This window comes from Haemaphysalis longicornis, unplaced genomic scaffold (assembly GCF_048455015.1).
Source record: "Haemaphysalis longicornis isolate Haplotype H1 unplaced genomic scaffold, Haemaphysalis longicornis Haplotype H1 scaffold_10, whole genome shotgun sequence".
Classification (NCBI taxonomy): domain Eukaryota; kingdom Metazoa; phylum Arthropoda; class Arachnida; order Ixodida; family Ixodidae; genus Haemaphysalis; species Haemaphysalis longicornis.
In genome coordinates, this window is record NW_027526204.1 from 54,832,590 (window position 1) to 54,846,573 (window position 13,984).

The window sequence follows — 13,984 nt, forward strand, 5'->3', positions numbered from 1 at the left end:
CGACAAAGGGCTTTTTGGCGAGGACACCTCCTTGCTTTGGGAATGCCAGGTCGCTGATGTGGCGATGTCACAAGTGGCGTTTCCCAGGGGGCAGGCGGTGCCGGACTCAGTGGTGGTGGCAACATGGTTCGAGCATCCCACGCTGCGAGCGCCGCTCCCTGACCCGTAAGAGATCGACGTTGTTCGTGTTGGAGGGCAGCTTCAGAAAGCAGGGCTTCCACAGGAGGCAGAGGAGCGGCCTTTTCGAGGGCATCTATACGGGTATGTCGCGGCAAACCAGTTATTGTTCGGAGCGTGGCACTGTGTAGTACTGCTAATTGCTTCTTGTGACTGTTTGAGAGGGTATATATAGGGGCGCCGTAGAGAAGGCGGCCTAGAGCCACTGCTCGTGCTAGGGTAATGCAAGCCGCTTGTTGGGCCCCTCCGTACTTATTTGACATTCTAGAGATTATATGAAGCATTGGCTTCTAGGTACATCGAAGTTGCTTTATCCAGCACTGTGCGCTGTTGTGACTGGCCAATGGGATACCCAACAGTCTAATTTTGCCGCACATAGACCTAATTGGTGTGTCAGACAGATAGATGGTGTGGTGCACATCAGGAGGTATCTTATGCCGTCCGTGCACCACCAAAAACTGCACCACCAAAGCCAAGTCTAGTCCTAACGTTGGAAGGTTCGACGTGAGGCTGTGAGCTGCGGCCTGCAACTCAGTGATCATGTCTTCAGTTGATGTGTAGTCTGCAGCTTCGGTCCATACAGTAAGATCATCAGCATAGATCGCGAAGCGTGCAGCAGAATCCTTTTCTAGTTGCCATGCTACACGGGCCATTGCCAAATTGAAAAGCACAGGTTCAAGGATAGAGCCTTGAGGCACGCCCCTGTCCAGGTAATAGGTCTTGGGGCTCCATCCTGGGTGCGTGGCGCTCAGACGTATGGGGCGGTTGTCTAGAAAGGACCGGATCCAGTTTTGGGCTCGCTGGCTTGGAAATGCTTGTGCCAATTCTGTAAGGATTGCAGTTTGGCTCACGCGATCAAACGCTTTACGCATGTCAATGGCAAGGACATAGTCGGGGTTGCCTGCTGTGGAAGTGCGATTGATCACTCGTCGCAGCAACCATAAACAGTCGTGGGTACCCAAGTGTGGTCGGAAGCCAGTTTGTGATGGGTGGAGCCATTGCCAGACGTATTCCATGTAGTGTTTCATGCGATTATTTATGAGGCGCTCTATGAGTTTGCAGATTGTTGGTGTCAAGGAAATGGGCCGAAGGTTAGTCATGTTGGAGGGGTCTTTGTTAGGCTTTGGAATGGGATGGACGAGCGTGAGCTTGAGGTTGTCCGGAATGGTCCCTGTAGCCCAAAGGTCATTGATAACGTCCAGAAGCACTAGGTGGGTAGAAGAGAAACGACGCCTCTCTGAAAGTGTGTGAGGGGGGTGGGGGGAGCATTCTGAGCCCGCACGAGACGCTCGTCTGCGCGATGCTTGGCGAAAACGTTAGGTGACGATGATGTGCGTTTGCTTCCTAAGACGCAGTTCGTGGTCCCTTCCTGAGACGCACTTCGCACCGCCGACGCATAGGCTCACCATCGCTGCCGTCGAGAAAACCTGCAAGTGAATTCCGCTTCAGCGCGCTGCAGCACTCGGAAGTGAGGGCTCAACTGTGAGCTAGGCAACCGGACATATGCTTCGGCGGCTGCTACAGCTAAACGAGCTGCCCGAGTGGAGTACCGGCGGCACCAGAACCCAGGCTGAGTGCTGAACAATGAGCGAGGCAACCGGTGCTTGTGCTTCGCAGCCGCTACAAAAAACATATATTTCTGCCAGCTATCCTCTGCGCCACCTTATTTCGCACAGTCAAATCTGCTAAACAGCTGCGCCCCCACTTTGCATTAGGGAGTATTGTAATCGCCAGCCAATTTTCTGGATAAAATATTTTTGTGCTTTTTCTGGCGCTTTACGTTGCTAACCATATTTAGGTTTGCTTCATTGAAAGCAGCCTTTTTAGTTCAGTCTTGCATAATAAATCTGTCTGTCGGGTCCACACCGAGACGCCAGATGCTCCGTGTATGATAAATGCGTCATTATAAAAATTCAGTATGCATATGATTAGTTTATGTACTTCATTACGCTTTAATAAAAAAAAGCGGAAGCACACACTAACGCGAGAGCCTTGAAGTTATCGAAGCTATACGCAACCTTCACGGCCATTACGACGGTTTAAGTGTTTAAGTCCACGATTACCGCCGATTCACTTCTTCCTCACTGCCACAACGACCTTTATACTCCATCGTTGTTGCTAAAACGGAGAAGAAGAAGCAAATAGGCTGCAGTCGTGGACGACGCGAGGAGGTAGTCTTTTTCCACGAACGAAAGAACGGAACGCGCACACTTAAACAAGGGGGCGCAGGTCCAACGTGTACACTATCACGTGTTCTGGCTCGAGCAGGTGGCTCACCGCAGTCGCCGCCGAGTAGCAAGCCGTTTTACTCTCCAGGAGAACGCGTGAAGTTTTGTAGCGTGAGCTACACTCGCCGAGGTTGAGCAGTTTCGCGTGACCCCTGGAGAGCCCTGCTGCGCATGCGCGAGGAGCAGTGACGTATCACGGGGCACAGCTGGCGTGCCGGAGCCGCCACCGCCGCCGCGACTGGATTGCATTGAATTGGATTGGACATCGTTTTAGCAGCAGTAAGCATGATAATCAGCTGATCCTAGACAACTAGGAAACCTAAGAATAACCAGCTGAAACTTAGCTCACGCTACGTATATCCTGGCATAGCCGAGCTAAGCCGCTGCTAATTTTTTTGAAGGATCAATGAATCAATTATTCAATCACGAGCTTTATTATAAGAAGACAGGAAATATGTTTACAGACTATTTGGACCGATAGCCAGCAGCCTAGTTTCCGGTTCAATACAAAAATACACGTACGAATGAGTCGCAAGGGTCGAAAATAAAGAAAGTGAACAGAAAAAGGCAAATGAAATAAAACTGAAACATAAAGCAGTATGAACATCCACTTTAATTACAATCGCATCGCATTCTGTTTATCAAATTGAAGCAACTTGCGAGACAATTTGATGTTCCCCGCAGTTTTTACTTGAATAGGTACATCGTTCCACACTTTGGCACCGTAGAATTCAATAAGCCTTTCGCCATAGACGTTATGACAGATTGGCAAGTTGAAGTTTGCGTTGGATGCTTGCCTAGTGCTTCGAACAGGGATAGAAAAACGTGCCAAGGGTACAGGAAAGCTATGGTTTATAATTGCGTGTACTAAAAGAGACATTTTGTATTCCCAAATAGTTGAAAAAGAAAGTACAAGGAATTCCTAAAAAATGTATTGACAGGACGATTGCATGCAGAAATTGATACTATTCTTAGTGCTCGTCATTGTACTTCCAGTGAGCTGGTTCGTGATCTGCCTCGTATCTGTGTTAAGCTATAGTTTTTATGCCCACCGCACCTCAGTTTCAGTGCTGTCATTGAGTTGTTTTACGCACCGCAATCAGCTTCCGAACGCGAGATGAAGCTGAGCCGTGATTCCTCGACGAACATTTTCCAGGAAATGAATTTTTTTGCGGGACAATGACCCCAGTTTTCACACTCCATTTCTCGAGAATATAGCATGTGTGGCGTAATACAGGAAGTTGAAACCACATCGCAGCATATTGGTTGCTTGAAACCGGCGCGATACAAGTTTTTTTATTGTTCGCGTTTTGGTTTTCAGTTCTACAATGAGTGCGTTCTAATATATACCGTCCGAACTTACAATAGACCACAGCAGGAGATGGTCCAATGTTTTTATGACAATATAACAAAAATTACAAATGATGACGTGTTTTTTACGCAAACTTATTGGGTTTCAACAACGAAAAGGCAAGTGCATTTTACATTTCATGATTGGGAATCAAGAAACAGATGAAAACCTATATTGTGCTCGGAACGCCAACTTCGATGCGGCATACTTGCCCAAGAAGCAGAACTTTATGCGAAGAATATTGCTTGTGGCTATTATACTCAAACCATCCTAATCTGTGGCCCTGTGTGCGATAAGTTTTAAATGTTACCTGCCCTGCATAACCGAAAAGACTACTGCTGCCTTCGCAACAATTCCCCTTCTTAGAGATCACTAAGCCAATAGTGCCCCGCTGACAAGAACGTGGCGATTTTCACAAATAATGGCGGCTTCACTGAGCATGAATGTGTGAATTTTATGATTTACCGTGACTGATATTCAACTATGTGTTACATGTTTGTAAATTTTATATATTGAACGTCTGTTCTGGTTGCATCTGCTCTATATAGGGGCGATGGGCCACGTCAAGCCCTCCTAAGGCTTTTTTGTTCACGGTCCTCGGCACTTCGTCTTAGAAAAACGTATTTGATTTTATTTCAATATTTGGACTTCTTTCGGTGTGATAACGCCCGCACAACGCCCTGTGAATCAATGTAAATGATAGATTTTGGAATACGACATTGCACGCTGTGACTCTCAGCAAAAAAAAAATGCATACGCCTCCGCTGTGAAAATGCTGCAATTCACATCCATGGTCTCAGAAACATTAAAATTGCATCCGTGGCGGCACATGACACGGTGGTGGCAGTTTTGGAAGCATTGCTGTAAACCTCTGCGCACTGGTACTTCTCCTGCAGTGTCAGAAAGTGCTGCAGAATCGCATTTCTTGGTGCCCAGTTTTTATGGAGTTCGATAAAATACAAGTCACACGACACGGTGCGAGGGTTTCATGGTAGTATAAAATCAATGCAAGATCATTTGAAGGTGTTTAAAAAGGAAACATCAAATAGAACCGCCTCCCCTCTGACTCTTTGTGAGAAGGGAAGAGACATGGATGGGTGATTTAAAAAGAGGTGTGATGTAGATGTATCTATAAGAACTAGTTTAAAAGGATCGTTATTGATTGAGGCGATTTCATAAGCCAATAAAGATCAACATAGGTTCGCTGATACTCTAGGCACCATTTGTCGCGTTCCACACACCGGCTTTGGACAGGGCTTGTACGGAAAGCACCACATAAAAGAGGAAGCCCCAAGCGTAGCACTGGGTCGAGCATTTTAGCGCTGTTTTCGTGCCCGACCCGTAGGCAACACCTCCGTAATCCAAATGAGTCCCAACCAAAGCAGTATCAAGGCGACGCAGGAGTTGTTTATCCGCACGGTTTGATTAATGAGATACGACTTACAGAATATTGATTGTCTTTAGACATTTCCGTTTGAGTCGTATGATGTGAGAGATGAATGGGAGTTTTTTGTCCATCATCACACCCAAAAACTCGTGTTTCCTTTTTACAGTAATTTATTCACCATTGAAATTTCTGTCAAGACCAGGCCTTACTCCGTGATTCTTTGATAATACAACGCCGGTACTTCTCGCGAGATGAAGTTTGAAGCCAGTTTTGTCTGACCAAGGCGAGAGTATTTTTACCCTAATTTGGACCTGAAATTCACATACGGATATGTTACAAGATTGAGAAGATATTTCTATATCATCCACATACATTAAACAGGAGATTGATGGAGGCAATGCTTTGCGCAGAAAATTCATCTTTACAATAAACAACGTGCAGCTCAAGTCTCTGCCTTGAGGCACGCCATTTTCTTGTATGTGAACTTTTGAAAGTGCTGAACCGGCTCTGGTATTAAACGTTCGTTTGTACAAGTTACTATGAAAGGGTTCAATATGTTACCTGTTACACCATTGGATTTTAGGTCTGCAAGAATGCCATAATGCCGTGCCGTATCATAAGCTTTCTCGATATCAAAAAATACGGTCATGCAATAGTGCTTGTGTATAAAGGCCTATTTTATACATGATTCTAGACCAACCAGCTAATCATTGGTGGATCGCCCCGCACTGAAGCCTGCCTCGCAGTTCTCGAGAAGACCGTTTCACTCCAGAAAGTACACGAGCCTACGGTTTATCCTCTTCTCGATGAGCTTACACCGGCAGCTTGTCGGACCAATGGGTCTATAGCTAGCGGGAGAGTAAGGGTCTTAACCTCCCTCTAGCAAAGCAGGAAAGCCACAACTATGGCCTCCCTCCAAGACCTTAAAAGGTGACCCGAAGTCCATACCTGGTTATGTAGGTATGGGAGTGTCTCAAGACTGTCTGCGTGTGGGTGTTGTATCACATTGTATGTAATGTTGTCTGGCCTTGGAGCGGAAGCCTTATAAGTTGTAAGGGCAACCTGCGAATTCACAGTTGTAAGCAAATCCTGATTTGTTCTTGTCACGTAAGGACTTCTTTTCAGCAGATTTTTTGTGCTGCATGGAAGTTTTTGTGTAGTGTGCAGAGCTGGACACGGGTTGGAAATGCGGTGCGAGTGTGTTACCCTGGCCTTCCAGTATGTCCCCTGCTGTACAAACAGGGGCAGGCTGTGTGCTTGTTGTCCTTGGAGTTTTCTATACGTGTCCAGATTTTGTGAATGTTGGTGTACGAGTTTATCGATGGGGGAATGTTCGCCAACTCTCCCTTTTTACCTCACGGCGCAAGCGTTTCCCAAATGTTATTGCCCGTTTCAATGGTATAAGGTTATGGACGTGGAGTACCGTCGAAGGACACCCCACGGCTTTTTCTGGGCCTCTACAGCTCGCTTAGAGTCCGCGTTCCACCAGGGCCTCCTTGGGTTGCGAGAGGCACCGGAGGCCTCTGGAACGGACTTTCTAGCAGCATGGAGGGTGTGCGCCGTGAGTTGGCCGGCTTATTTTACGTGTAAATGTGCTATTGTTGTGTGCTGTAGTTTAGGTGTCTGTGAACGTACTCCAGTTTGCTTTTGACTCATTAGACGTGTTATGGGAAGGTGGACTGCTTCAGCGTTTACCTATATATGTTAGTGAGGTAGGCAAGTGGTCACTACCAGATGGGTTAGTGCCAACATCCCACCCAAGAGATGAAAAGGGTAGTGCAGAGCCAATAGCCAATTGAACGCGTAAGTGTTGTGTCCAAGATTATGGTATGTAGGCTTGTTTTTGTTGAAGAGGCATGTTCCCGAAGATGTTCGGAATTTTTCGATGAGGCAACCTCGGGCATATTTGCGGGAGGAGCATCAAAGAGAGTTATGAGCATTTAGGTCGCCTATGAGAATAAAAATCTCGGGTAGTTGATCTACAAGGCCCTCGAAATCAGAGCTCGAAAGCTGTACATCACGGATATGTAGAGGGAGCATACACATATTAAACTATTCAATATTTATTTATTTATTATCGTGAAGCTAACTACAGCCTCAAGGACACTGTTTAAAGAGACAGGGTGGCATGCTAATAATAACCGGGCTGCGATAGCTACACCACCCGAAGACTGTGTGCAGCCAACCCTGTTCTTTCTGAATAACCGTATTAGGTGTAAGACTGAATTAGCATCCACTCTATTCATTGGTCAGTTAGCCACGAGGAAAACACGACACACACATAGCCATAGTTTATCCCCATTTTCCCGGACAAATACTTTTAAGTTTTCATATATTCCACGCACGGTAGAGGATTGGAATAAATTGCCAGAAAGCATTTTTAGTGGAAATTTTACGAAAGCCCTAAACGATCATTTTAGCAGCTTTTAATCGACCAGATTTAGGGGAAATCCCCAAGGTGGAGTAAGTTTCTGTGAAGGAAAGTTTGACATCCACCTAAATGCAGCCATACGGCTACAAAGGAAAGCTATACAGCTTTCTCAGAAACTTCGCAGTTGAAGAAAAATTCGTCCTGGACCAGGACGAATTTTTCTTCAACTGCGAAGTTTCTGAGAAAGCTGTTAGCTTTCCTTTGTAGCCGTATGGCTGCATTTAGGTGGATGTCAAACTTTCCTTCATAGCAGCTTTTAATTACTGATGTTCGGCATTTTCACGATGATTTTCGATGTTGTACGTGATTGTAAATGAAAATGGTCCACGCCCGTCCTGCATGGACCATTTACTTGGTATGCAGTATTGTGTAAATAAAATAAATAAATAAATACCATGTATCTAAGCAATTTGTTTGTTTGGAGTTGAGGTGTGTTTCTTCGAGGCACATGACACTTGGCTGATTAGCATGCAGCATCTCATACACATCATAAAGATTTTTAAAGAGGCCTCTGCAGTTCCATTGAATGATGTTTTCTGTTCCAATTATTTGCATTTAAAAATAACTCCAGTGCGTGCGTGGGTGTTCATGTGTTGTCTTTTAGGGGTTTGTATACTCGGAGGAGGCCCTTTGGGTCTTTCTGTTGGCTTGGACGTCGGAGGCCTCTCCTTGCGCTGCGTTTCAGGCAGGAATGGCCCGACATTCTCATCAGATGTCAAGGGGGTGCCCGGAAGACCGGGCCCCCTCGACTTGGCACCCCTTCGGGGGCCTTTGGTTTCAGCTGCCACCTCCGAGGGCGTCAGAAGCGCCAGAGGTGGTACGGGCGGTGCGGTGGAGGAGGGAGTACATGCGGGGACCCTGGACTCTATTTCGTCGGCACCCTTCAACGTACTGGAGGACGGTGAATGAGGGGCGGAAAAGGCATCGGCCCTTGCAGAGACGGTTGGCAACACAATCGTTGCCGCCTCAGCCAGTAGTGCGGGGACGGGTTGGGCAGCCGGAAGCAACCCTAGGGGTGTCGGCGGTGGGACAAAGTCCGATCCGCGGTACTGAGTCCCTGTCGAACCCAGCCACGGCTCCGCCCCTGGGTGAGCTGCGTCGGCAAAGTTCCCCAGAGAGAAAGAGGCAAACCTCTTTCGCGTCCCTGGGAAGGTAATGTTCTCCGTGACCTTCAAGTTGATTAGTCGTTTTTTACCGTCTGGCAAGCCCCGGAAAAGACTGCGTGAAGTCCGTGGACGTTTTCACAAGTGAGGGTTGTGTAGGTGCAGCTGTCTGTCGCGTGGTCTTGTGCTGCACATTTAGCGCATGTCAATCTGCCGCAGCAGGATTTTGTGCCGGCCCCGAACCGCTGACACTTGAAGCAGCGGCGCTGCTTCGGTATGTAGGTTCCGACTGGACATCTCATAACGCCTGCGTTGACTGACTCGGGAAGTGCTTTGCGTTCAAATGTCAAGCTTACATATTTGGCCGGTGTTACTTGGTCGTTTGGACACTAGAGGGCTGGTGAAGAGCTCTTCAAAAAAATTTTGCTGGGGCAATACTTTATGGTTTTTCTGACGCTGAATTTGAGAAAAAACATGTTTATTTTATGCGTAAATACACCCAAACCATCTTTTTTTTTGTCAAAACAAACGACCCCTGTCCATGTGTGTGGGTGCCGTGAGTGCCCTGGCTGTCTTTCGCGATTGGCTTGCGGCAGATGACGTCATATTCGGAAGTGCCGGTGCTGTGGGGACCGCTCGGCCTGAAGATCTCATTCTGTTCCCGTTAAGATACGGGATAGAAGGTCCTCTGGTGAATGGAGGGCTGAATGGAGGGCTCACACAATCCTTCCTTAGAATAGGAGAGCCTGAGGGAAGTACAAACACAACAGGTTCGCTCACGGCGAGCTTTAGAAAGGGGTTCTCCCCCGACGACTAATGGCCGACTTGTTTCTCCGGTGCAGGGAAGGTCCGCAGATATTGGTTCCCCGCTTTCACTACCAGCGCTAGCCACAATTCCTAGCACAATTTTTCAACCAACTATCATCCCCATCCTCGAATGTGGAACTTTGTTTTCACATTTGCAGGGGCGGCAAAAAGCTCTGTGCGGCGGCCTGCGATGCGCACAGGCAGCGCGGCCGCCGCCGGTCGCCGCGTCGCGCAGAGGTTCTGGTGCCTGGTCGCTGCTCGGCCGGTGAGCGGAACGTGGCATTGCTGCACATACGCATGTTTTAGAATAGGGGAGCCGAACGTTGGTCGCCCCCCAAAAGGTAGGGAACCCAAGCGCAGCACGCTGGTCCCCGACGAGCTTTCTAACGCCTTCCAAAACAGCTCCAACCGGCTCAGGTTGCACGGATCGCCGCTAATGTTGGGAACTTTAGGCTTAACACCAAGAGAGATAGTTGGTCGCTGCTATCTCTACAATTGCGAATTAATATTCTTAACACAGTTTTTCACCACACTATCATCCCCTTTCTCGCATGTGGAACCTTATTCCTACGTTGATATTAGTCATTCAAGCGATCGGTGCAGTGCTCATTCTTGCGCGCAGGTAACTCCATCCATCGGCCTCTCGCCGCATCTCGTACACGGGCAGGTTCGTTTGCTGCCGTCGACGAGCCTCCGCGACCGGTCGGCACTCCGCATCGCGATACAAATTCGATCCCCTCTTTCGAAATCACCTTGAATGACAATCCCTAGCACAATTTTCCCCACACTATCACCCTCTCTTGCACGTTTACCTTGCTTTTCGCGACGGCCTTGATTCTGGACAGCAGCGAAGAGCGGTCGCGGCCGCGGCAGGTGTGGTGCGAGCCGTTTCGTGCGCCGTACGGGCATTCACGACCGGCGAGTGTGCGGACCGGTTCCGCACGCAGAAAACGCTTCATGCTTTCAGCTTGCTCGATTTCTTCTTAAAATCTAGCTATTCAGCTACGCTGTCGTCACAGCCAACAACGTTGATCGGGAAAACGAGCAAGAAGTTCGGGAGGCCCAGCGCGCTGTGGTCCCACAAATTTTCTAATTCCCGTATAATAATGTATCAGGAACTTGGGGTACCTCCGTATTTGTTTGATCCCGTCGCTTCGCGTATGAAGCACAAAGCACCCGACGACACGGCCGGCCCCGCGACTACTCGTGAAGGCAAGGTAGTAGCCACGGGCGCTCCGGTAGGAAATCACTGGTATCTAGGAGTCGATTTAGGGAATCACGCAGTAGCATTATGGTTAAAAATCGACGCGGAATCAACTCTAGACATTGATGATTAATAAAGTGCATATTACACGCTTGCCTATTTCGGAACTTCGCCCAGAAAACTGGGACACAGCGAAGCGGCGGCGCACGGCGCTGGCCGTCTTCCGAATATGACGCTACTTCTGGTCGCTGCCGCTCAGTTTCTCGCTCTTCTGGCGATGCGGCAGGGAGCAGTGGGCGGAGCATAGTGTCAACTTTAACGACAAATACCGCTGTCCCCCAGCTAAAATTATGAAAAAAACTTTACAGGCATAAACTGACCAATGTAATAATTTTAAAAAGTAGAGTTTTGTCCGGTTTCCGGTTTTCAAAACGCTTCAGTAGCCCTTTAAGGGGATCCGCCTAAACACTATCACAGCCTGGTCATAAAGGCCCTCGAGCAGATCTGCTTCGGTCTCGTTTATTATACCCAGTTAAGATATCACACCCTAGCAGCCATTAAGACTGCGATTGGGTGTGATCTTGATGTCAACATCAACCATGCGCGCTTGTGCGAGGACGTTAGTGTACTACTGTTTGTTATCTACCTCAATCAGGTGTTCTCCCGTTTTCAGTTTCTTAGCCTTGTACAACTTGGCGAAAAGGCTTTTAAGATACTCGGAAATCAGAAACAAAGGCTGGGAAGTTAAAAGCTTTGTCTTATCAAGAGGTTCCATGATAAAAAAACACGAGAAATTACGGGTTTAGGGAGCGAGATCAACAAAAAAGGAGGAAAGGAAACTTCGGTGCGGCCCCTTTTCAGGGACCGATAATGTTTGGACGGGGGTTGTGAGAATACCATATAGCATAGTATAAAAGCAGAGGACGGGGATACTTCTTCTGTAGCCTTACCCTAACAGCTGAAGAGGTCCCGGAGCTCCCTGCCTGGTAAACAGACAGGGAGCCCATCCCCCGGATCTTAATCTGGGCTCCGACGGACACCGTTTGTGGTTTCTAACCCTCCACCTTTAAAAACTTCGTCACGGTAGGTTACAACTTATGCGTGGGCACTGGGGGTTCGCGGTGTCCCCAATACCCCCACCAAGATTACTCAAGGTGGCCCGTGCGGGGGCAAGCCATGATTACTCCTTCTAACAAATCAGGTGTCGAGAGCAGCATCATGACAGGGAGCAAGGTAATCAGGCTTCCACGGCAAGGAAGGCGACATCGTCGCTGAAACTTTTTCTGCACGCCATTTCGGCTAAAAACACCGTCACTTACAAATTCGTGGTATGAGCCCCATTGATTGATTATGATGTTTATCACGCCGACACTACACTGGTGATGAGGAGCGCCGTAGTGGGGAGCTCCGGGTTAATTTTTAGTAACTAGGGATCTTTAACCTGCGCGAAATATTTAACACACTGTCGTTAAAATCAGCACTGATGGTCCAAAGTCTAGCCATAGGATATGTCACAGAAGCAACAGGGTATTGTGACAGACGCCAGCGGGTACGTAATGCAGTTTAAACTAGCCCGCGACAAATAAATTCCGCGGGTTCTGACGACACTGCCTCCAGCTGTGGGGATGCGGGGACATGGCGTTTGTCGTAATTTTCTAACCTGATTCGAATAATCCGCTCAAGAGACAATTTGTTAGATCCCGTGTCTACAAGGGCTGAGGCGTCATGATCTCCGGCAAGCACTTAGATGCCAAGCTAGGTCGCTATAGAGTTTCGCGTGTGCGCTTCGTGTCAAGGTTAGTGCTTTCTGCTTGTCTGCGGCTACGCGCTGCAGTCATCGTCGCCTCGGTAATTGAACGTTTTGTCACGTTAGAAGTGGCTGCGCATGACCATGGTCATGCTGTCGGGTCACTTGGCCGTTAGACGGGGCCGTCTTGCTGTGGGCGGATGGCCTGCCTTGTTCTTAGGGGCTCCTTGCATGAATAAAGAGTTCGCGTTTTTTTACCAAGGATAAAATTACCCTACAGAATCAGCTGCTTGTTGTTTCCTTACTAGTCAGTGGGACCTTTTTTCCCGTGGTGAGTATTGCTTTTGTGGCTACAGGGAAATCAGGCAACAACGACTGTGGCGACAATGCATCATTCAGGGAGCCATTAGGGTTGACTCAAGAAATCATAGGAGCCCAAAGGTATGGAATTTTAACAGAACGCGGCTAAAGGTAGAATGCGATGACACGTTGAGACGAACCGCAATATCAGGAAGTAAACGGGAAGCTGACACTGCAACCACCGTGGTATAAATCACTACATTCCCTGTACACGCTACTCGTACATATTTTGAGTATTTTAAAAGCAATCTTTATTTACTGAACGAAGAAACGTGCACGTCTAAATGACTTCATGGTATGGTGGAGGAAAAGATGGTGTCGCTTATGGGCCTTCTCTAAACCAGAGGTTTAAAGACGAAGGGAACACCTCGAGCCACCGTTCTTCATCACGTGCCGAGGACATCCCTAACAAAGTGCCTCGAGTGGTTCACGGGTGTGAAAGCAGCGCACCGAGCTAGGCCGTCAAGAACGCCAAACGAGCACGTGGTGATCGCGGCCAGTGCTTCTTGGCTGAGTTATAGGAGGAACAGTTTCGCCTTAAAAGATACCTTCCATCCTATCACTTACCGAGAATATTCCCCCTTAATTCTTGCTACACCACTACGGTAGCGGTGCTGTGTAAGCCATAGAATGTCCGAAATCGCTCTTGCCACTTGTCTGTCAAGCGTCGACAGGGCGCCTCCTGAGGAGAGACAGAGAGCGATAAAACTTTATTGTGAACACATAGGGTAATGAGACAGGGCGACCATCAGGTTAGTGCCAACTAATGCAGCTAGTGCCACCAAAAGCTCGGCGCCTACTCCCACTACTCGCTGCTTTTTATTAGGGGGGGGGGGGGCAGGTTGCTAAGCGCTTTCGAATTCCACATGCAATGGGTAAGCGATGCAAGTGCACCACAAAAGGGTCATTGAGGAGAGGGGAATTGTTACGGATAAATATGAAGAAGACGGAATCTCGTTGGGAAGGCTCCCATTGGAAGCGTGTTCGTACTTTATGTTGAGGATGAGATGCATAGCCTGCCGATTAGATAAGACGGGAAAGGCGGTTGTGCTATGCGGTCTCGTTAATAGTAATCAGCTTGTCTCTGACAGATCTGACGCCTTCGTAGTAAAAGGTGTTCATGCCGGTCTGACGTGTGAGATCTCGGGCCGGCATTTGTGTCCCCTCATTACCCTAGCCCTTGCTTGGC